The 23,142-nt window shown below is 45.6% G+C and overlaps 1 protein-coding gene across 2 annotated transcripts in view; it reads right to left on the reverse strand.

Annotated features, from left to right (window-relative positions):
- LYN (LYN proto-oncogene, Src family tyrosine kinase) overlaps window positions 1-21,632 on the reverse strand; it is a 108,287-nt gene extending 86,655 nt beyond the window's left edge. Inside the window, exon 1 of one of the 2 annotated variants that reach the window (XM_065902566.1) lies at window positions 21,421-21,632. The gene's annotated coding sequence lies outside the window, so the exon portion shown is untranslated. The remainder of the gene's footprint in view (window positions 1-21,420) is intronic. The other variant, XM_065902567.1, reaches the window with a different exon arrangement.
- Between the last annotated feature and the right edge of the window lie 1,510 nt (window positions 21,633-23,142).

Genomic DNA, 23,142 nt, shown 5'->3' on the forward strand with positions numbered 1-23,142 from the left:
TCGAATCGGGGTCTCCTGCATTGCAGGCAGACTCTTTACCAACTGAGCTATCAGGGAAGCCCAAAGTGAAATTCGCTCAGTCGTGTCCAACTCTTTGTGACCCTTTGGACTATACAGTCCATGGAATTCTCCAGGCTAGAATACTGGAGTGGGTAGTCTTTCCCTTTTCCAGCAAATCTTCCTGACCCAAGAATAGAACCCAGGTCTTCTGCACTGCAGGTGGATTCTTTACCAACTGAGCTATCAGGAAAGCCAAGGCAGGCCATAGATGATTTAATTTCAGATGTCCTGCTGGCTAGCTGCTACAAAAACCATCTCATATTGCATTACAATTTCATGCTCTTACGCAAGAGTGGACATTGGAATTTATCCACCACCAACCTAATCCCATACCTGAACTCAAATCAGAAAAAAACAGCATGGGAAAAAAAAAAACAACACTGATTAATAAATGGAGCCCACTATTAAAAATTTGCTGATGCAGCAAAATTGACTTTCCTATCACAATTTGTCTTCTGCAAACTTTATTTTTTATTCTAGAAACTGTGAACTTTTGATTTTATTCTATGAACTTTATTTTGTTCCACTTGGCCCCAAATGGAAAGTTATTTAGTCCTGGATTTGGTTATACTCTAACCATAAGAAAATGGTAGTATTTTCAAAGTATTAGCTTTGGGGCATATTTTATAAAAAATATTAATTCACTTATACTTATCTCAGATTTATCTACTATAAAACTATCACTATCATTTTCCTTTAGTTCAAGAGTCCTTCTACCTTATAGTTTATAATCAATGCTCAGAGAATGATTGTTTATGAAAAGCAGAGCTACTTCAAATTTTAAACCTCAAGATCTACATAAACAACAAAATAGCTTAAGATCTATATAAACGAACAATAAACTAATCATCACTTATAAATTATAAAGTCTCAATAAACCCAGTGAATTCAGATTATACTATCAACACAGAAATAGAAAGAACTTACAGTGAAGAGCAGCCTCCTAGGAAATAACTTTTCTCCTCACCTTAAAGGTAAAACTTATAACAGCAGAAAATTACCAACCAGTTCATTTCACGAAACATTGGCAGTCAAAAATATCAGAAGCATAGCTGACCCTTGAACAGGGTGGGGCTAAGGGTGTTGTCCCCTTGGAGAGGAAAATCCACGGACACCTCTACAGTCAGCCCTGGTTTACCACATCCGCAGATTCAAGCAAGGCAGATCATAGTACTGTAGTATTTGCTAAGGAAAGAAATCCAGGTATAAGTGGACACATGCAATTCAAACCCATGTTGTTCAAGGGTCAACTGGAGTTCGATTCATTATTCTTCTCTTACTGGGGTTTAGTTCATGCTTTTAATTTTACCCCACAGGTCTGGCATACAGGAGCACCCGATAGTGCAGGCGACAAGGGTTCGGTCCCTGGGCCAAGAGGATCCCTCATGCTGCAGTGCAGCTAGGCTCGAGTACTGCAGCTGAGCCTGTGCTCTACAGCCTGGGAGCTGCAGCAAGAGAAGCCACCAAATGAGACGCTCATGCGCTGCAACTAGAGAGTAGTTGAAACTAGACGGAAAAGCCCATGCAGCAAGTAAAACCCAGCAGAGCCAAAAACAGGTAATTTTCACTGTTCCCCATAAGCTCATATTGTTCTCTTGAAAACTTGAAAGAAACAGTCAAAGAGAGGCTCCATCTAACATCTGGTCTACTAACTGCATAAACACAGTGAGACATTTTTTAAATGACAACATATCATCACTCTTTCATTCAGCTTTTCTCACCCTAGACTCAATCCCATGTCTGTCCAGGAATGAGTCCATTATGACCCTGGGGTAGTTTATTACCCAATTCACAGTCTTAATGCCCTTTCTGGCTTAGGTTCTTCTCATCTGTTTACATTTGGTTGAACCAGGGGGTGCAATTAGACAAAGAATTAGCACAAGCTACTCAGCAAGGAGTTCTCTCCTCTGCACGCAGCCCAGCCTCCAAAAGATCTCAAGCAAGTGGCTGGTCTTGGATGGAGCAGCGGTCCTACAGCCCAGAGGCTCTTACACGACCAGCAGCGGGTCGAAACTGTCAAGTCAGTTGGGTTTATTTCAGTGTATGACTCATGTTGCTTGTGGAACGGCATCAAAAATATGGACACAAGACTCCTCCAGCTCTACCCTCCTGCCCACAGAAAGCAAGGATGACACACAACCTCTGCCAACGCCCAGCCTTCAGGTACCATATTTGGGGACTATTGGTCCTGGAAAATCCCTAGAAGTGGTTCCAGCCAGGCCACAAGATAGACCAAAAGAGGATCCTATAGGGGTCCAAGAATGAACACAAGGACTGACGTGGAGATTAAACAGCAAAGTTTATGTTAACGTCAAGGTCAAAACACTTCTGCTTATACTGACTTCATCAAGACCAGAGAAAATTGGGATTTTACTTCAAGAGTCACCTGGCACCCCAGGAATGAAAGGAAGTCGAGGGATCCTAATACATTTTCCCTTCGAAAGAAAGTTGAAGTCTCATCCACTTTCCTTTTAATTTCTTTTTGGAGAGCAATCATTCAGAAATGGAAACAGCCCATCGAGGAACCATAGAGAGACAGCAAGCAAGGGGTAATCAAGTGCTGAATGGAGACACTGTCCAGAGGGTTGACACACTTCCCAGGGAATAAATTGGTTTAGCGGAGGCTTAACCATAGATGATCTTGAATTCATCCCGGCAAATGCCACAAGGAACAGAGGAAGGTAGTGAGGCAAGGATGGATGTATGACTCACCAGATCCGTATTTTTTGCCTTTTATCCAGCCCTTTGCCATTAGTAATCTATTAACTACAATCTTAATAACTTTTCAAAGTCCAAGGCTTTGTAGCTGCATTTTAAAGAGTTGTGATAATGTCAGATATTGCTTCATTAGGAAGAAAACCCCAAGCTACATGAGAACTTAGCAAAAGAAAAATGTGAGGGAACTATGAAGAAAAGGCTAATCCAAGCATGATTCAATCTTTGCTACAAAACAACTGATTTGCTTTGCTTGACCAGCAGAGGAAAATCATTTCTTTCCCAACAAATGGTGACCAGGACACTAGAGAGAAATGGAGTTACCAGTTGAAGTTAATGCATATAAAATCAGCTGCTTTATCCTAATCACACTTAGGCTCTTGATTTAATATTCAGATTTTCATCTCAGTTTCAATATTTTAATTTTATTTGTCTTTGCAAGTTGTGATCATAGTAAGAATGACACCAAACTGTCAGAACTGAGGGCTCTCTCTTGCTTTGGCTGGTTGTGAGTGTCTGGGTTTTTTTCTCCCTCAAGTCAGAGATGTTGCACCTTGGAATCATACAGCTGTAGAGTTGGCCTTAAAAGTCAGATTTCCAGGATTCAAGTCCGAGATCCACCCCACAGAGATGTGGGCGTGTTAACACTGGGCAAGTTAATTAACCTTCAATTATCCACAAAAAAAGGGGATGATAACTGTACCGATTTCATAAGATTGTTGTGAGGATTAAGTGAATAAAAACTTAGCAATGTTTAGAATAATGGATGACGTACACAGTCTGTGCCCAGTAAATGTCCCCGAGCTGTATTTATTATTGATCTCTCAGGAGGAGTTGCATTCCTGTGTTTGCATTCAAGTTAATGTATAAAGTCAACTTGATAAACTATCCAGGATATTACCTTCCACATATTATAACCATGATTTTTTTTAAAAATAACCTTTCAATGTTAAATAAAACACATCAGCCCGGGAGTCGAGCTGTCTCATATTCCATTTACTTAGTAACCAAAGAGGAAAGTGGACTTCCCAGGTGGTTCAGTGGGTAAGGAACACACCTATCAATGTAGGAAACACAGGAGACTGAGTTGGATCCCTGGGTCCGGCAGATCCCCTGGAGGAGGGCATGGCAATCCACCCCAGTGCTCTTGCCTGGAGAATCCCATGGACAGAGGAGCCTGGAGGGCTATAGTCCGTGGGGTCACAAAGAGTTGGACATGACTGACTGACTGAGCATGCACACATGTCAAGGAGAAGGTATTTATTATCTCTAAGTCTTGGTTTCCTTAACAATACCAAGAATATCAATAACAAGCCTTCTAAGGAATGGTCATCTAACAGAGGACACACACTCAATACATGATTGCTCTTTTTATTATATTTTCTGTAAAAGGTAATTATGGCCTGATAGAAAAGTCAGGCAAGTAATACCAGTGCTGGCATCATTGTAAGATTCTTCTGGGAAACCCCTGGTGGTCCAGTGGTTAGGACTTGGCACTTTCACTGCCCCGGCCCAGGTTCCAGCCCTGGTCAGGAAACCAAGATCCTGCAAGAGTGTGTGTTAGTTGCTCAGTCGTGTACACCTCTTTGTGACCCCACGGACTGTTACCCAACAGGCTACTCTGTCCATGGGATTCTGCAGGCAAGAATACTGGAATGGGTTGCCATTCCCTTCTCCAGGAGATCTCTCCCACCCAGGGACTGAACCCAGGTCACCTGCACTGCAGGCAGATTCTTTACCATCTGAGCCACCAGGGAAGCCCAAAAGCCTGTGGCCAAAAAGAAAGAAAGAAAAAAGAAGATTATTCCAATTAAGAAGGAAACTGGCTTTCATTTTGGCAATTTAACTACTGTGCCCGAACTAATCACTCCCAGTTCCTTTTCTCCTTGGGCCTCGGACATCAGTCTCCTCCACAGAAAGGAAGTTCAGAGTGGATTTCCAGGCTCACCTTGACCTAGTCATTAGTAAGACAGTCTGAATTTTGGGACCTGTGAGCTACAGAGGCCCTTTAGCTCCCTACAGAGCCCAGGCAGCATGAAAAACATAAGTCATCTGGTGTGTTCCCTCCTCTATCCATCGCTCATCCAGACATTTTCTCCCTTTCAGCCACACATGGTGCTCTGAGCTTGAACAAACATTTCCAAATGCACTTTGGGCTCAAGTCCAAGTGCGCACCTAAGTTCAGAGGACCACAACCCTCTCAAAATCTCTGCAGTCACTTCCATATTGTTGCACAGAATCAGCTCCCTAAAGACTATCATGGCTAAAAAAATGATCACTTGAGCAAAAAGAAAAGCAAATATAAAATATTTGTTAGGCCTTTATTATGTTTCAAGTACATCCATACAAATAAACACAGCTGAACTTCAAAAGACCTTCTGTTATGAACTGCCACCTAGCAGATGGCTACAGGGAGACGTGAGAAGTCAGATGACTTGATCGAGATGATACCTCTGAAAGGGAGGACTCACACCTGTGAAGGTGGAGCCAGGTCACGTGACCTGTCCTCTATCTGTCCCGCCCACAGGACATTCCTCCTCTCACAAAGAAGAGGAAGCACTGACTCAAATGACCCCATCTCCCCTGATCCCAGTGACAGCCTGAGAGAGGCAATGGCCATAATTGCTCTCCAAGTGAGGAGGCGGGGCTCATGGACACTGCTGCCCAAAGGAAACCTAGGAGTTAAGAGCAGGGTCATCTCCCCTGAGGAAGCAGGGTTGGGGGAGCGGGCAGCAGAATTTTGTAGTTGTTCAGTGCTAAGGCATGTCTGATTCTTTGTGACCACATGGACTGCAGCATGCCAGGCATCCCTGTCCTTCACCATCTCCTGGAGTTTGCTCAAACTCATGTCCATTGAGTCAGTGATGCCATCCAACCATCTCATCCTCTGTTGCTCCCTTCTCCTCTTGCCTTCAATCTTTCCCAGCATCAGGGTCTTTTCCAAATAATCAGCTCTTCACATCAGGTGGCCAAACTAGTGGAACTTCAGCTTCAGTCCTTCCAATGAATATTCAGGGTTGATCTCCTTTAGGATTGACCGGTTTGATCTCTTGCTGTCCAAGAGTCTTCTCCAGCAACACAATTTGAAAGCATCAATTCTTTGGCACTCAGCATCCTTTATGGTCCAGCTCTCACATCTGTACAGCAGCAGTGCAAATACCCAGAGTTCACCCCTAGAATCTATAGCTCAACTTCCCAAGGTCTCCTTCTTAATAACTTTCATTCAGGTTGAATAACACAACCCTGTACCATCTTAGAGGATTCTTCTGGAGAGGACCTTTATTTTTTTTAGGTAGATTTAAAAGAAAATAAGTACTACAAGAATCCTTCTGCTCGACAGACACCTCAAGGTCACCCCGGAGCAACAAGGTTCTCAGAAGCTGCTAGATTGTTGCCAATGCACACCATAGGTAAGGAAGCTGGTTAAACTGTTTTTCCATCTTTTCTTTTTTTTTTATTCTCAAAGGAGGAATGCACTTCTTCCCTGGAAAGCTGCCCTGCTCTGGCCAGTCCCCTTGCTAATCCTCCTCTCCCTCCATCCCCACCTTCCCTCCTGGTTCCAATTCCTGTGGATCATCCAGTGGTGAAAATGCAGATGCATCAGCAACTGCAGCTGGAGGAAGATGAACCTGGGGCTGGAGCTGTGGGCACTCCAATCCTGGGCTCAGCGACCACCTCGGGGCGGGGTCATTCCCAGCCTTGATGTCTGGACCACAACAGTGACTTCTTCACAGGAAGATGGATACCTCTGTACTCTGCTACCTGACTGTATTCTTCATATTTCATATGAAATAGAAGGTTACATTCTTCAGCCCACTTTAAAAAACATTTTGACTTCCTGAGCATTTATGGAACAATTCTGCTATTGAAAGTTGATGGATGGGTGGGCAAGTCGTAAGCCTGCACATTCATGACCAGGGAGCATCTGAGAAATGCTTCCAAATCATGAACAGATGAAGCATTACTTCATGGGTTAATGCATCCTGCAGGTCAAATGACAGTACCCTCTCACCTCTAACCAAAATAAATGTCAAAACTACAAGAAGCGGAACAGTCAGTCACAAGGGTGCTGTGTTCCTTCACATCAGAAAAACGAGTCCCCTTTTATGAGGACTCTCATAACTGAATTCACAAAGCCAGTTGGCACTTTCAAATGTCTGTGTGCACAGCAGGATGTTTGATTACTTGTGGGTCACTGGAAACCACCCTTATCACACCCACATTTCCACATTTGCATTTATACATTTACTGAGCGATGCAGAGATGAGTAGAAAAACAAGCTATATATGGTGAGTGCAATCTAATTTTACTAACTAATGGTCGGATAAACAGGTATTTAAATAAGGCTCTGATCAAACCCACAGTGTGAGAGTTTTGGCAGCTGAATATCCAGGGTATAAAACCTGACCAGGACCTGCCCTCTATCATGCCTGTGCCAGCCAAACCCACAGCTTGAAAACTTGTTCATCTGCCAAGCCAAATGGCTCTGTGAAGCTCTTCAGTCTCTTACACTTTATTGTGAAAAAGCCAAAGTGGGAAACTAAACTAAAACTTGAAGCAGGAAGGCAGATGCCTTTGAGGAGACAAAGTATTATGTATTGGGGGGAGGCACCCAGAGATGCTGGTTGTGAGCATCATTCTGCTTCTTGATCTGGGGTGGGGGTTATAGGAGGATCTGCTTTCAGCTAGGTTTGCCATTTCCTTCTCCAGGGGAACTTCTAGACCCAGGGCTCGAACTCGGGTCTCCTGCATCGCAGGCAGATTCTTTACTATCTGAGCCACAAGAGAAGCCCTAGGCTTGTCTGTGTTTTGGTATTTTGCTCCATATACATTATACTTACATTAAAAGAAAAAAAAACCCTATGCTAGGAAAGTTAAAGAAAAAAAACTCTTCACCTGTATTAAGAAATTCACAGAAAATATTCTTTCCTATTATGTAATTTGGAATTGAGGGTGTGTGGCTAGAAATAACATAACTATCAAATTAGAAATTGCCTTTTAGAGCCATCCATTTCACCTTTTCTAAAAGGCCCTGAAAGAAAGTCACTTAGCCTGTGCTTGTGTGTGTTAGTAGCTGGGTTATATCCAACTCTTTGGGACCCAACGGACCGTAGCCTGCTAGGCTCCTCTGTCCATGGAATTCTCCAGGCTAGAATATTGGAATGGGTGAAAGTTAAAGTGAAGTTGCTCAGTGGTGTCCGACTCTTTGCGACCCCATGGACTGTAGCCTACCAGGCTGCTCCATCCATGGAATTTCCCAGGCAAGAATACTGGAGTGGGTTGCCATTTCCTTCTCCAGAGGATCTTCCCAACCCAGGGATCGAACCCAGGTCTCCCGCATTGCGGGCAGATGCTTTACCATCTGAGCCACCAGAGTAGTCATTCCCTTTTCCAGGGATCGAACCCAGGTCTCCCGCATTGCAGGCAGATGCTTTACCATCTGAACCACTAGAGGAGCCCTTCCCTTTTCCAGGGATCAAACCCAGGTCTCCCTCATTGCAGGCAGAAGCTTTACCAGCTGAATCACCAGGGAAGCCCATGCTTACAAGCTTCTAACTGGTTTCCAGACCACCCTCACCTATTAATATTTGTACACAGTTCTGCTTACCAGGCACTTCCCTGGTGGCTCAGACGGTAAAGAATCTGCCTCCAATGCAAGAGACGTTGGTTTAGCCCCTGCATTGGGAAGATCCCCTAGAGAAGGAAACAGCTACTAACTCCAGTATTCTTGCCTGGAGAATCCCACGGACAGAGGAGCCTGGTGGGCTACAGTCTATGGGGTTGCAAAAAGTTGGACACAACTGAGCGACTTTTACTTTTCTGCTTACCAAGTTAACTTTTTTTAACTTTTTTTAATTTTTAAAAGTCTTTTTATTGAATACTGACTTTTGTTTAGTCTCTTTATTGCTTCTTTCTTTCTTCTTTTTTTTTTTTTAATGTTTTGGTTTTAGGGCCATGAATCATGTAGGATCTCAGCTCCCTGACCAGGGTCAAACCCATACTCTCTGCATTGGAAGGCAGAGTCTTAACCACTGGATCCCCAGAGAAGCTCGACAACTTTTAAAAAATCACTTCTAAATTGTATTAAAATACACATAACAAAACTCACACCTTAACCATCTTTAATTGTACAAATAAGTGCCTACATAATCTCGTGTGACCATCATCACGAATCTCCAGAACTCTTTTCATCTTACAACACTGAAATTCCAGGTCCATCAAACAACTACTTTTCTCCTTCCCCCAGCCCCTGGCAACCACCATCCTATTTCCTGTCTCTATGAATTTGATTTCTGACCAAACCAGTCAATCCTAAAGGAAATCAACCCTGAATATTCATTGAAAGGACTGATGCAGAAGCTCTAATTCTTTGGGCACCTGATACGAAGAGCTGAGTCACTGGAAATGACACCGATGCTGGGAAAGATTGAGGGCAGGAGGAGAGGGGTGGCAGAGGATAAGATGGTTGGATGGCATCACTAACTCAAGAGATGTGAGTCTGAGCAAACTCCAGGAGATAGTGAAGGACACAGAAGCCCAGCAAGCTGGAACTCATGGGGTCATAAAAAGTTGGACAGGACTTTAGCAAATGAACAACAGCAAAAGGATCTCATAGATGGAATCATACAGTATTTGTCCGTTTATTTCTCTTAACATACTGTTTTCAAGATTTATCCATGTTGTAGCCTGCATCAGAGTCTCCTTCCTTTCAAGGCTGTATGATATTCCCTTGTATGTATATACCACATTTTGTTTATCCATTCACCTGTTGATGGACACTTGAGTTCCTTCCACCCCCTGGCTATTGTGAATAATGCTACTATGAATGTGGGTGTACAGATATCTCTTGGAGACCCTCCTTTTAATTCTGGGGGGGTCTATACCGACAAGTAGAACTGCTGAATTGAAAGGTAATTCTGTGTTTAATTTGGGGAGTAACTGCCATACTGTTTTCCAAAGGGTCTGCACCATTTTACTGTCCCAACAGCAGTGCAGAAAGATTCCAATTTCTCTATATCCTCACCAACATTTGTTATCTTCTGGGTTTTCTTTCTGTCAGTTTGATTTTTTTAGTAGTAACGATCCTAAGCAACTTTCTTTTGTTCATAACAATGACTACCATTGGCTATGTGCTTCAAATATAGTTTAGTTCTGAACCTGTTACATCCTGGAATCCCCACAACCAGCCTCTGAGGTTTAAATTTGAGGTCAGCAAAACCAACACCTTATGCCTAGGAAGAGACAGACCTGGAATTTGAAGCCAAATGTGATTAATTTCATATATTGTGCTCCAACCACTTCACATGCTGCCTTCCTTCTTTACCAAAACTCTTGGTTTCTGTGCACTGATTCAGATGCCTAGGGATTTCCTGAGCAAGTAACTGTCCCACCCATGACCACAGCAAGTTAATTTGTCAGCCTCTGGTGTGTGAACAGCCCAGACAGACTAGGACACAATAAACTCTTTAGGACAGGAGGTTCACACTTACTAAGGCTTATGTTTCCCCCAAGAACCCACCACAATGCCTGACACACAACACTCAGTATTTTTAAATATGCTGTTGTTCAGTCGCATAGTCGTGTCCGACTCTTTGCAACCCCATGGACTGCAGAACGCCAGGCTTCTCTGTCCTTCACTATCTCCTGGAGTTTGCTCAAACTCATGTCCATTGAGTTGGTGATGCCATCCAACCATCTCATCTCTGTCACCCCCTTCTCCTTCCCTCAATCTTTCTCAGCATCAGGGTCTTTTCCAATGAGTCAGTCCTTTGAATCAGGTGGCCAAAGTATTAGAGCTTCAGCATCAGTCCTTCCAATGAATTTATGGATTGATTTCCTTTAGGATTGACTGGTTTGATCTCCTTGTTGTCCAAGGGACTCTTAAGAGTCTTCTCCAGTACCACAACTCAAAGCATCAATTCTTGGGTGATCAATCTTCTTTATGGTCCAACTCTCACATTCAAACATGACTACTGGGAAAACCATGGCTTTGACTATATGGACCTTTGTCGGCAAAGTGATGTCCCTGCTTTTTAATCACTGTCTAGGTTTGTCATAAATTTTCTCCCAATAAATATACATTTAAAAAAATCCACTGTGATTACAGAAGCCCAGTTATCAGCATTAATTTCACACCGGTCTGTGTGACTAGGACAAACATAGAGCAGATAACCACACACAGTATACATCACAAATTAGTGATCAGAATAACTTACACTATCTTCTTTCCAATTTCCTGACTTTCACATATTGTGTTTTATTTTTTTATCTTTTGTCCAGGTCTGACTTTCCTTCTTTCCTCTCTCTCCTACACCTTTTCTGTTTGTATCTTTGGACCATCTGTGGAACATCACTTTTTTCACTGATTACCATCCAACCCAAAGCACATGAACCAATCACTGGTAAGAATAGTAGCATTTGACCAATCAGAGCCAGGTTATAGATGGGGATATGGAAAACTTCTGCAGAAACTTGCATGGAGAAGCTGGATCTTAACATAATCTGGGCTCTGTTAGAAGAGAGGTGAAGTAATAGTGCTGGTGGACAGTACAACAGTTATGTCCCTACACATTCCATACTTACAGCCACAGTGGTTGGATAGTCAGTCCAACAGCAGCTGGCTTCAACTGTGCAGAAACAGCACAGAACTAGAACCAACAAGCAGAAACCACAGAAATAAGACATTACAGTACAAGACAAAAAAACTCTTTAATATCCACAGATGGGCAAAAATGAAATGGGCCACTTTGGCCAACAGGGATATACCTGTCACAGTGCTTCTCACAACATGACTTCCTCTACCACTGTTAGAATCACTGGGACAGATGCTAACTTTTGAGACCCAGTGCTCAAGAGAAAGTGACTGCTTGATAAGGCCTTTGTTCAAGAAACACAGCCAAGATATCTTCCTCCTCTGAGAGTCTGATTTTCATGTTGGACACCAAGGTAGACAGGTGATGTCCAGAGTCCAGTGGCTGACACTTGACACCAGAGGGGATGAGTCATTTGTTAAACGGGGCTGTGCAGCACAGCTTTCGCTGAAGACAGAACTATAGGAATAAGGTAATATTTGAGTCATTTGCCAAACTGCTCAGAAATTTTTTCTATCAAAATTTTGAAAGGTTATCCACAGATAAAGGAATTTATGGAAAATGACCATTAATTTCTCATTGAGTGGTTATCTTCACTTATTTAAAACTTTAAAGATAATTGAAAACCATAAAATAAAAGGTATGTAGACAGTTATGAAACTGAACTTGTTGAATTTTGTTTTTTATGTACACCTGCCATGCACTTAAGTTGAAACAGCTGGAAAAGTCCGCATGGCCAGAGAGACAAAAGCCAACCCTTTGGGTGCGTGTTTAATTATCCTAATGGCCATAAACTGTGTATGAGCAACTTATTTGAAGCAAGGAGCATGTCCACTATTGTATTTGTCCATCACTCTTCGGATGACAAAGTCTCTCATTATTTAAGGATGCCTCCCTTTAAGGTCTTCAAGTGGTAAATTCCTTCTCCCTCAACCCTACATGACCAAGCATCATCCCCTCACTGTCACCAAGAGTCCTGCCCTTCTGTTTGCAGAGTACTGTGTTCACCCGTCTAGGGCAAAACCAATCTCGCTCTGAGAACCACGCTATGGCCCCATGTCCCACTCCTGAGGGCATCTTTGAATGCCAAGAACACTGAGCTCACCCCCTAGCCTCTGGTGATTCCTGGTGCCCCAGGCAGATCAGAAGTTCACCTGACTTCTGATTTGTGTCACCTGGAAGACCATCTTCTTTCCACCACATTACACTATCTCCTCTCAAGGTTAAAACTAATAATCCCTCGGGGGCTGCAGTCCATAGGGTCGCAAAGAGTTGCACACGACTGATGCAATTTAGCATGCAACAGGCACTGAATACAGCAGGTATTCAACAGGCCATGTCTGATTATGCAAGGGCATTCTTTGCAGAATTGCCCGATTATCCCACTTTGTCCAACTGCTGCCATTCCTGGTTATGGTGATGCTTTTAAACACACCAATTTGTATATGGTAAGAACAAGGCCAACACCAAGCCACTGCTGTAGAGCAGTCTCCATTTATTTATTTACTTATTTATCGGCACCCTTTGGGAATCTTAGTTCCTCACCAAGGAATTGAGCCCATGCCCCCTGCACTGAGAGCCCAGAGTCCTGACCACTGGACTGCAGGGAAAGCCCAACAGTCTACATTTAAGTCAAATGGAAAATACTGATAACCCTACAGAAACTTAGAACTCAACTCCTTTTTCCCCTCAGCAGTGTTGCCTCATCAAGAAGATTCAGATAAATGTCTGGACAAGGTCATCACCTGCCAGGGGAGTGACCAAGTATCTGCTCGCTAGTGATTACAAACGAGCCTGAGGTCATGTACAAAGGCAATAAATACTACTTTCCAGTCCCCGGTTAATTTCTGTGGAAGTCCCCACTTCTCCCCCTGTTAATCATCCACCTATTCAGAGGATGACACTCACCTATTCAGAGGACACTTAGCCATCACTGAGTGTCTCCGTGTCTCTACATTTCTTGGCAACATCATCAATACTTTGTTACAGAAGAGTCTAGTCAAGAAGGTGATTGTGATGGGGGAAAAATGGTTTCCTACAAAGACCTTCTACAAGATTCACCTTGGTCTACACAGTGAAATCCAACACTGAGGGTCCTGGGGGCACAGGTCCTTCGCGCCTGGGCAAATCGCCTCATCACTGCCTGGCCACCCAGGGATGCTGTGCAAACCGGTCTGTTCTCCCCACCCCAGACCCCTTCTCCCCTGCGGCGTTTCCTCCCCGAAACTGGGCCTAATGAATGGTTCTCAAGAAACTCAGTACTAAATATGAGTAAATATCAGTAGACACTTCTTTAGGAAAATATTATGTCTGCTTACACTGTCTGCAATGCATGAGTTCCTCTAGGGTCGGTCTGCCTACAATGATATCCACACAACCATCAAAAGGGCCAGTTTTGCTCTAAAGTTTCCTGCTGTCACGCCAGCTTATTACGCGTCATGGCCCATTACACTGTCCTAAAACCACATAAGTCATAATCTTTGTAACAAAAGAAAGACGTAAAAAAGAAAAATCAGCATTCACCCATCACCCAGAAAAAATCAGTACTGAAAACGTTAGTATAAAAAATTCATTGATATTCATAGTTTATCATTGTGTCAACATAAATACTGTATTTCAGAAATGGTAATTATATATTACTGTTCAGCTTGTGTTCAGCTTTTTAAAGAACATCTTTCACACTAGTAAGTATAATTTAATTCTATTTGAAAGATATTTACAAGATAATACCATTCATTGTATGCATGCTAAGTTGCTTCAGTTATATTTGATTCTTTGTGACTCCATGGACTGTAGCCCGCCAGGCTCCTCTGTCCATGGGATTCTCCAGGCAAGAATACTGGAATGGGCTGCCATGCCCTCCAGGGGATCTTCCCAACCCAGGGATCGTACCCGCATCTCTTATGTTCTCCTGCATTGACAGGCGGATTCTTTACCACTAGTGCCACATGGAAAGCCAGACGTATCTTAATTTGTGTTTGTGTACTAAATCTTACTGGACAGGAGCTTATAGAATAGCTGGGCTCACCTCTGTGCGCTTTACTTTACTTATGTAGTTATTTTGGGGCCAAGCTGCTTGCTAGATCATAGTTCCCAGACCAAGGACTGAACCCAGGCCACAGCAGTGAAAGCAGAAAGTCCTAACCACCAACTCACCAGGGATTCCTCACTTCCGTGTATTTTACATCTCACCAAGGTGGTCTCAGAAGACTGCCTGGGGTCACACTCCCCGCCCCCTACAAGCTGTGGGGAGGGGCTTTTCACCAAACTTCCTTTCTCTCTTCCTCTTTCTTTCTTTGCATACAGATGGATGTGCATTCTGGCACAAGATAAAACATGATGCTTCTTGACATGGATCAAGGTCAAAGAAGTTTGAAAGGTCACTGATCTACCCCAAGTATTTAAGGACAGGCTGGTAGCTCAGATAGTAAAAAATCTGCCTTCAAATGTAGGAGACCCAGATTTGATCCCTGGGGCAGGAAGATCCCCTAGAGAAGGAAATGGCAACCCTCTCCAGTATTCTTGCCTGGAGAATCCCCTGGACAGAGGAGCCTGACAGGCTGCACCCATGGGAGTCACAAAGAGTTGGCCACGACTGAGCGACTAACACAGCTTAAAGAATTTTTATTATTTTTTTTTAAGAATTTTTAAAATAGCACTGAACCACTGTAGTTAAGATTAAGAAATAATTATACTGCCTGAACATTAAAAGATTTCAAAACCTCTACTCAGAGTTTTGTAATGATTTCCATGATGGAGAATTTCAAAACGAACATCTTTCTGTGGCTGAACAATCCAGCATGGCCGTGGGAGTCGTCTCCCCACCCCAGGAGACTCCGCACTGAGGACTGTTTTCATTCTGTTCCTCCCTCCCCTCCCCTCCCTTCCGCCTTCTCAAGGACCAACTGCCAAGAAGATGGTAGAAAGAACCCCAACCCAGAGGAAAAAGCAGGGCTGGGTGGTGAGGAAGGTGGGGCTGCAGGCAAATGACGGGCCTGGGCCTTTGAAGCAGAAGGAAGTATCACTTTCTTGGGGCCTCCCACTGCAGTTCTGTGCTCTATGACCCAGCTTCCCTGTGGAAAGCAGAAGTGGGCCTCCCTCTCCAGACAGTCCCTCTGAGACAAGCTTCTCAGCTGCCCTCACCCCTGTGGGGGTTAACGTTTCCAGGAAGACTAGAGGCACCCAGAACGCCTCCACTCTGGCTGGAGGCAGGATGAACCCAGACCTGCCTTACCGTCTCACTGGGGACCCAAACCAGTGCCAAAAAGTCACCACAGTTCCCACCAAGCACCAGACCAGTGGAGAGGGAACGGGAACTGGGGAGAGCTGACAATGATCTTCCAACCAGCATGACTCGGGGTCAATACAGAGAGTGACGTTAGATGCTTACAGAAAGGGGGGAGTGTGAAGCCACGAAAAAGAATGAAATAAGGCCATTTGAAGCAACATGGATGGACCTAGAGAGTCACACCAAGTGAAGTAAGCCAGGCAGAGAAGGAGAAATATCATAGGACATCCTTTATATGTGGAGTCTAAAAAAGAAATGATACAAATGAACTTACAAAACAGAGACTCACAGACTTAGAAAACGAACTCATGGTTGCCGGGAAGAAGGGATAGTTAAGGACTTTGGGAAGGTCATGTACACACTGCTATATTTAAAATGGATAACCAACAAAAACCTATTATATGGCACATGGCACTCTGCTCAATGTTATGTGCCAGTCTGGATGGGAGGGGTTTTGGGGGAGAATGGATACATGAATATGTAGGGCTGAGTCCCTTTGCTGTTCACCTGAAACTATCACCACATTGTTAATTGGCTGCACCCCAGTACAAAAAGTTTTTGGTGTTAAAAAACTAAAATTAAAAAAAAAAAAAAGAAAGGGGGAGAGTGTGGACAGGTCCGATCATATCTGACTTTGTCTTAAGTGTGAATGGTAAAAAGGAAATGAGACACTTAAAGACCCTCTGAACCTCTCAATGAAGACTTCCTTCTCTGAGTCCTACGGCTCACCAAAAGCAGAGCCCACAGCAAGCACCAAGAAACATCCATCCAATGGTCTCTGTTAACATGTCCCCATTCGTCCATCATTTTATGGAACATCACTTACACATCTAAGCACAATGAAGAAAGAACACAGTTACCCTGGGGTTAACCAGTAATGGTCAGTTCCTATCAATGCAGGCTCTGTAAGGCAGTGAGAAAGGAGTTGAAGAGAGGAGAGTTACAGAGGAGAGACTGGACATACGTCGACGGTACATAAAGCAGAGATAAGTAACCAACACCTTGGAAGAGTTCTATAAAAGGAAAATTGTGTTCTGATTATAAATACAACTGCCATTAAACAGCTTGGCAGCAAATCAGGAGTGTTGATGCTTAGTCAGTACTAAGATGCAGACAGTGACTGCAGCCATGAAATTAAAAACCACTTGCTCCTTGTAAGAAAAGCTATGACCAACCTAGACAGCATACTAAAAAGCAGAGACATTATTTTGCCAACAAAGGTCTATATAGTCAAAGCTATGGTTTTTCCAGTAGTCTTATACAGATGGGAGAGCTAGAAATGGCTGAGTGCCCAAGAATTGATGCTTTTGAACTGTGGTGTTGGAAAAGACTCTTGAGAGTCCCTTGGACTGTAAGGAGCTCAACCCAATCAATTCTAAAGGAAATCAGCCCTGAATATTCACTGGAAGGATTGATGCTGAAGTTCCAATACTTCGGCCACCTGATGCAATGAGCCAACTCACTGGAAAAGACCCTGATGCCGGGAAAGATTGAAAGCAGGAGGAGAAAAGGGACGACAGAGGATGAGAGGTTGGATGGCATCACCAACTCAATGGACATGAGTTTGAGCAGGCTCCAGAAGATGGTGAAGGACAGGGAAAGCTGGTGTGCTGTAGTCCGTGGGGTCAGGATGAGTCTGACACAACTGAGCAACTGAACAAGAACAACAAGGCAAAGTGAAGATCAGGACAAGACTGAAGAGAAAGCCCAAGAGGGAAGAACCAGGGTGATAATAGCCCCTGCAACTGGCCAGCATGGATGAGCCTTTTCCACACATCATCCCAAGTAACTCCTGAAACTTGTTGTTCTAAATGACAAGACAGCCCTTTCAGCTAATGCAGTCAAGGGAATCTGAAAGAAGGTCCGAGTCTTTAAACTGGCGTGTTCCAAAAATTTGAATCCCTCCATGGGCAGGGCTTCCCTCGCAGCTCAGTCAGTAAATAATCTGCCTGCAATGCATGAGATCCGGGTTTGATTCCTGGGTGGGGAAGGTCCCTTGAAGAAGGGAATGGCATGGCTACCCACTCCAGTATTCTCATCTTGAAAATCCCATTGACAGAGGAGCCTACAGTCTGTGGGGTCGCAAGAGTCGGACAGGACTTAGCAACTAAACCACCACTATGGGAAGATTTCCATACTATTTTCTACTCATGGGCTTCTCCCCCAAATGGGAACTTACTCAAAATAAATGTCAGAAATGATGAGAGACTGAACTCAAGGTTTCACAATTTAAGTATCAGGAAACCAGGCAGCTGTAAGAAATCTTTCAGTACTTCTGACCAACTTCCTCTTCCTTGTCCTTCTCATCAATCTTAAAAGCTGGGAAGGAATGTCTATCCATTATAGGAGTATGGACTCAGGATGAGCCCAGTCCACAACAGGAGCCCAGGAAGGAGGCTGCGTGTTTCCACATGCATCCCATGGGCCCTGTCTCCTCACCTTGTATGCTCCCCTCGAATGACACCTCTCACTGTTATAACAACTATACAGGGTTGGTTTATAAAAAAAAAAAAAAAGAAAGAAAAACATACAGGTAGGGTTTATAAAGAAGCTAGGGGGAACTTTTTTACAAAGTATCATTGAGTGTTTCTATACTGTCCCAGGGGCTTCCCAGACAGCTCAGTGGTAAAGATTACGCCTGCCAATGCAGGAGACTCGGATTGGACCCCTGGGTCGGGAAGATCCTCTGGAAAAGGAAATGGCAACCCACTCCAGGATTCTTGCCTGGGAAATCCCAAGGATAGGAGAGCCTGGTGGGCTACAGTCCACGGGGTCACAAAAGTGCTTAGCGACTAAACAACAACATCATGCTGACCCATAAGCATGGAACAGCCCTGAAGGCTGTCACTAGTGCTGCTCTGACAGTGACCAGGACAGATGTCACCTGGGGACTTATCAGGGCTCCCCTTTCCCTGAGCAGGTAGCAAAGTTGAAAGGCACAGAAACTCAGCTCGACAGAACAGCCTCCGCACCCTGCTCACTTGTCCACCAGCTCATTTACTCTGACAGTTCCTTAGTGCAGGCCATCTCCATGTGATAGAAGAAGATGACCTTGTGATTCTGTCCTTAAAATGTTTATTAAATGATGAGTTCATTTCTTTACTTTTAAGTAATGGAGTACCTACTACAGATCCAAAGGCAGAAAAGTGGGAAAAGCTCTTAGAGTTGGAGTGGGAAAACATACCTACTAGGCCCAACGAGACCACTTAATCAGGCCTGTGACCTTGGACATGCCAACCACCCCCACCCCAACCGGCCTCTTTTTTTTGGTCCTTGCCTACCATGCAGGGTCCTGAGAGGTTTGGAGGAAATCAGTGTTCAGAAGGCTTCAGAGCCCTGGATCAGCAAAAATCATCAGTACCACCATTGGCAGAGGAGCCAAGGAAAGGTCTGAGACTGTCTCTGACATTAACATGTCACTGATCAGCCTCCCAACTAGTGATGCGATGAACTTTCCTTGTCAACTCTTCCCATGCGTGAGGACGCGGAGGTCACAGATCAACGGTGTGAGTGGGCCATAGCAATGTTCCATGCTGGGGGGCATGTGTTCCCTTTTGTGCAGATTTTAAATGAATATGGGTTCGTTTATGGATAATATGATTTCATGTTTGTAAGTTACAACACCGTATATTCATTTGAACCAGTTAGCATCTCAAATGTCTTGGTTATTATTTTTTCTTTTTTGAATACAAAAATAATGGAACTAAAAAGCTTTGGGAATCATTGAATCACTACCTCGCTGGACTACTTCTCTGCTAAGAGAATGCCATGGGCAGCATTCAGGTATCACACAAGTACTCTACAAACTTTTCCAACATTGATGATTCTAGGATGTTGTGTGTCTTTTTGATTGCATAACAGCTTGCCCAGATGTCAGCTTTGCAGACTACATCTTACCACCCCAAATCAAGACTTCTCTCCCAGTATTACAGCACGGAAACCAGTCCTGAGCAGAGAACTCTAGCGCTGTGATAACTTGACTGTCAAGTGCCTCCCCCAATTCCCATTTTAGAAACCAGGACTAGAGGGCCACTGGGTTACAGATGCCTTAGGGGCCAGCCCTGTTCCTCAGACTTGCACGGGGCCAGGCTTGGAGGAGACCCTCCTTCCTTCTTCCAAGCAATCTCGACCATGTGACAGGCACCAGGGCTGGCGTTTTGGACAAACCAAACAAAGCTGTTTTCATGGACACTTCATTGCAGTGGTGAAAATAGACTATACACATATGGGCAAATCATAATATAATGCTAATTACCACTGTGAAGGAAATGTTGATGGGATAAATGGTCCAAGTAATTTATCCCAAATCACAGCTCTGGTAAGTGATGGAAGACACCCAAACTCAGGCTTCCAGGCTCCTGTTTTTTCTCCCTTCACATCGGCTGCCCTCTATCCTTCTCTCAGGAAGAAGGTCACCCCATTCTGCACCCAAAGAGGACCAATCATCAAGAGCCTCTTGTGATCAAATTAAATGTCTTCAAGCCTCAAAACATTGACTTCCGAGATAGAACAAGGAGCCACCTGAATCCTACCCTTTTCCAGCAGAGCTTACCTTATCAGGACAGATTCCGAGGACTTGGTAAGTGCCTATTTCCCTCCACCCTGCTTTAGAAGGTGCTGGAGAGAAAGACCCATCCCCACACCCACCCCAGCCCTTCTGAACCCTACAGACAGCTGGGGGTAGCCAAAAAATCAAAAGTAAGTCAAACCTCCTCATTGGCTTGTTCTTAGCCTGAGCCAGACTCCGGGTCCTGCTTTGGGACAGTAAATCACTGGTGTATTTATTATGCAGTGTATCAGTAAGGTCAAGCGGCTAAATTGGATAAGCTGTCTTAGGTTTAAAATCATCAAACTGCAAAGAACCAGGGAGCCTCGTTGTTACGGACAAAATTATTTGCAATAATAACAGCACCGTTTATGGAATGCCTAGTATGTGCTTGGAGCTTTACATGCAACAAATAGCTCAGAAGGTAGACAAGGAAACCCTAACCGAGAATTTCAGTAACGGGCCCCAGTTCACACTTAGCTAGGAAACTGAGAAGCCTGGGTTCAACTCGCGTTTCTGAGACGACAAAGAAGTTGGGTGGATTTGGGTAATTCAAACAGACAGACACACACATAGACACACACCCCACGATCACGCTTGCTTTTAGATGAAACGCATCTCGAAGACACCACAGTGGCCGAGATAACGCAGGAAAGTGGGAACTGACGCTCACACCCTTCCCCCAAGGCGAAGGAAAGGCAACCCCTGAATTCTTAAAATAACTCTCGCTTCCTCTCGGCCGCAGGGGGCTCGGGGCTGCGGCTTCGCAGGCCGGGAGGTGCCGGGCTCGGCGGGAGGGTGCGCACCGCCTCCGCCGCAGCGCCCGGACGTCAAGCTCCGCCCGGGCCCCGAGAAGGGCAGATGCCCGCAGTTCGCGGAGGGGCCCCGGGGTCCGCAGGGGAGACCCGACTGTGCAGGCCTGGGGTCCCCCCGGGAATCCCCGCCGCGCGCGCGCTCCGCGTGGAGACGAGCTTCCCCGCCCGCGCGGGGACAGCATCCGGTCCTAGGGGCAGCGCCGGAGGGCCCCGCGGTGCGCCCGCCCCGCCCCTGCGCCCGGGGCACCGAGACACCTGCGGAGCCGCCTGCCCCCGCGATCGAGCTCCCGGGGCCGAGTCTCCGCTGGCGGAAGGCATCCGAGCGTACTCACCACCCTGCCGCGCGCTCCCCACTCCCGCGCTGCACCCCCCCGCCGCCCCTCCCGGGTCCCGCCCGGGACTCACCAGCTCCGTGTGTGAGTCGCGGGGCGGCGGCGGCGCTCCACGGTGACCGAGGGTCCGAGCTGGGGCCGCGACTGGGCGGCCCGGCGGGGCAGGACGGGGCGGAGGCGCGCGGGGTGCGGGGTGCGGGCGGGGGCCCGGGTGGCGCGGCCGCCCCGCCTGCCGCGGGCTGGAGGCTGCAGGGCGACCGGCCCGGAGGCGCCACGGCCCGGAGCGAGCGGCGGCGGCGGCCCGGAGCAGTGGCGGAGGAACTGGCCGTCGCCGAGCTCGGCCGGGAGGTCCCAGCTACTTCCTGGTGCTCGGATTTGCATACCGCGCCTGGAGGGCGGGGAAGTGACCGTTTGGCCCCTGCCCAAGGTTTGGGGCGCTGGCGTGGCCGTCGCGCACCGCTTCGAAGGCACAGACTTGCGTCCCGGTGCGCAGAGCCCGGGAGCCTGCAGACGGACTGAAGGGTCTTCCAGGAGCTCGCCCGGCAGCTGGCGTCCTGCACAGCGAAGGAGCCCCTCGCGTCTCGGTTCCTTCCCTTCCAGCCAACTCCTCAGTATTAGGAAGAGGGGTGCTCCTGGCAGCAGAGGGGGCGCTCGGGTCCCCCAACATTTGGAGTCCTCTGGAAGGAGGATGCTCCGGGTCTCCTTTAGCTCTTAACCTGTAGAGTCTCTCCTTAAGGGTGTACCTGAGGGCGTACTGATGGGGGTGGAGGTGGCCGTGGCGTTAGATGGTGTGGCAGTTACCCGGTTCCTTAAGACTTCAATTTCCTCCTGGAAAAATGGAGACAGGGCTGCTGGGAGGTTATAAAGGGCACTGAGCCTTGCACACGATCATGATCGCCCTAATCTTTCCCTCCTACCATCTCTGCATCCTTGGTGCTGCACATACCTGACCAGTGTTAATTGAAACAAGACTTCATCTTTAAGCTCATTGTCCAACTGAGTAAATATCACTTAAAAACCCAGGGTAGAGAATCAGTGTCTGGCCCTATGGACACCCATGCGTTCTAAGCAAGATTCCTGCTCCCTGGAATCCCAGCATTGCACTGCAGCTCAGAATTTACAAGGAAATAATTAGTCCCCTGTAGTAGATTTTGGAGTTTATGTCAACAGCAGATACCTGCGTAGGACCTATTGGGAGCCAGACATTGGTTTGACAAGCCTAAGCTTGTCAGACTGATAACTTTTATTAACAATGTTCTTAAGAGGCTGGCCCCACCGGAGTTTGCAACCACAGTCCTGGGATCAAGTCTACCATCTTGTAACATAACCCATGGAGTAGTCACTTATTACTAGTACCAGAGGACAAAGGTCTGCAAACTACCACCTTAAACAACGCCAGTAAGTAGTGTGGTTTCTACCGATGATGATCACTGGTATGTAGTCAGTTTCTTGCTGAAGAGGACAGATTGGGTGACCTGCTGGAAAGTGTTGACTAGCTTGGATCCTACTGAGTAATTCACTATGTGAGAGCCCGTTTCCTAGACTTTTCTTCAGAACGACCTTTCAGATATCTTGGCTTTAATTTAAAATATTTGCTATCACCAATGAGTCCTTGAGATCCTGGCTAAAGGCATCTGGCAGATAAGAACAGCACACAGAGTGTTTGGTGTTGGTTAATCTGTCTAGAAGGTCTTGCCAGTTTTTGTATTTTTGGTAAAAGGGCTCTTGAAGTAAGAAACAAAACATCATCAGGGAAGGTCCAGTGGTTAAGACTGTGCTCCAAATGCAGGGGGCA

Source organism: Muntiacus reevesi, chromosome 12 (genome assembly GCF_963930625.1).
Source record: "Muntiacus reevesi chromosome 12, mMunRee1.1, whole genome shotgun sequence".
NCBI classification, from domain to species: Eukaryota; Metazoa; Chordata; class Mammalia; order Artiodactyla; family Cervidae; genus Muntiacus; species Muntiacus reevesi.